The sequence below is a fragment of the Vipera berus genome (genome assembly GCF_964194415.1).
Source record: "Vipera berus genome assembly, chromosome: 2".
NCBI classification, from domain to species: Eukaryota; Metazoa; Chordata; class Lepidosauria; order Squamata; family Viperidae; genus Vipera; species Vipera berus.
The window spans coordinates 167,677,749-167,679,949 of record NC_138203.1 but is presented as its reverse complement, the minus strand read 5'-3'; positions in this window follow the sequence as shown (position 1 = coordinate 167,679,949).

The following is a 2,201-nucleotide window of genomic DNA, read 5'->3' as shown; positions in this document are numbered from 1 at the left end:
AGCAGAAACACATCTCATTCAAGATCAGGGATGGGTGATAAAGTATTAGGAACTGCTTCAAGTTATCATAGTGCAAGTTTAAGTCATTTGGAAAACAACTGTTTGACAAGTCCTGTCTCTCCTTCTGTGTGGTCCACTTTCTTCCATTCATGAAGAGGATATTTGTGACTATATGATGTATGTGTGATCTCTGACTAACTTCCATTTAGCTACACAAGCTTCTCTTTGGACCCAAAAACATGACATCTTTGATTTAGAGCAGAGGTATGATTTTTCACCCAAAGTCTTGGCTATGGCCTTTGTAATCCCTCCAAAAGTTACCTTTTCTAACTGAATTTTTAATAATTAGCATAATATTGAATTAATTGTATGCACAACACAATTAATTAAATGTGAAAAGTTTCTGATTTGGTCATGCTAAAACCACCATATATATTGGAATTATTATATGACTGGGAAAATGCCAAATGTGAGGAATTTGTAATACACTTTTGCATAATAGAATAATAAAAAATCTAATGATGATCATGTCTACTTGCAGTTATGACTCTACCCGCCTACCAGAAAAGAGGAGTCCTTCCTGAATTATTTTTAATTGCATGTAGACAGTATGCATGTATATTCTCTCTCTCTCTGATTTCTCTGTCTTTTATGTGTGTACAGTACACACACACTCACACAGCTGCATATGCCATAGAGAAAATTAGTGCTTTTTTCAGAAAGAAAAAGAATCAAACCATTTGAGCAGCCTTCTTCACCAGTCCAAGAAGAGCCAGAACCTGTGAGCTGTGTACTGCAAGGAGATGAAATCCAGGCTCTTGCGATAAAGCCAGAAGATTTGGCAAAGGTGGGTATAAAATTTTCCCCTATTTCAGGTAATTCCTTTCGCTGATATAGCTTTCATGACCTTTATCTGTAGACAGTGTTGAGCTTCAGTGTTTAGTGATTATGGTCTAGACCAGGGGTCTTCAAACTTGGCCCTTTTATGACTTGTGGACTTCAACTCCCAGAATTCCTCAGTCAGGCACGCTGAAGTCCACAAGTCATAAAAGGGCCAAGTTTGAAGACCCCTGGTCTAGACAGAAGATTTCCTTATGTTTTGCTAGCATCTGTGGCTGGCATCTTCAGAGGCCAGGGACTGGCTGGATTCAGTTGCCTGTGGTCTCTATAGCAGATCCTTTGCCTCTGAAGATGTCAGCCACAGTTGCCAGTAAAATGTCAGGAAATCTGCAGCTAGACTATGGTCACTAAACACTGAAACTCAATACTGCCCAATTGCTTTGGTCTCATCCCTTTGTGGGGAAAACCTTCCAACACTTGAATGTGTAAAATAGTCGTCATGGATCATTGTTTCTCATTTCAGTTTTGTTAAGAGTTTATGGTCATCTCTTCCTGTGGCTCTGCCTCCAGTCAGGCTTTGCACTATAGGCAAAGTGGAACCAAAGAGACACGCTCGCAAGAATCCAAGAACTTCCAATATATTATTATTATTATTATTATTAATGTAATTTCTATACCGCCCTTCTCCCAAAGGACTCAGGGCGGTGTACAGGGCAATAAAATGCAATAAAAATACAATATACAAAAGTTAAAATGAGAATTAAATAGAATAGCCCAATTGCAGTAAAAAGTTAATTAAAATTATAATTAAAATACCCCAAACCCATCAGACCAGGCCGGCTTGTTCAAATAGGTGAGTTTTCAGGTCACAGCAGAAAGAGCGAAGGTCAGGAGCCATCCGGAGCTCAACCGGTAAATGATTCCAAAGGTCTGGCGCGCCCACAGAGAACGCCCTCCCCCTGGGGGCCGCCAGCCGACACTCTCTGACTGACGGCACCCTGAGGAGGCCCTCTCTGTGGAAGCGCACTGGACAAAGGGAAGTTGACGCCAGCAGCAGGTGCTCCCGTAAGTAATCCAGACCCATGCCATTTAGGGCTTTATAGGTCATCACCAGCACCTTGAATCTCACCCGGAGGGCAACTGGAAGCCAGTGCAGCTCGCAGCAATGACCTAATATGAGCTATATTACAGCCATCTCTCCCTTGACTGGAGAAAAAAATTAAGGCACTGTAATGGAAACATGCCAGAAAAAAGTATGTTGCCAGGGCATGTTTGTGGCTAGACACAAGTGGGAAAAGGACCGTACCAATGGAACAGTAAAGGGGAAAGGAATTTTTTAAAAAAATCTCAGTAATAGCAAT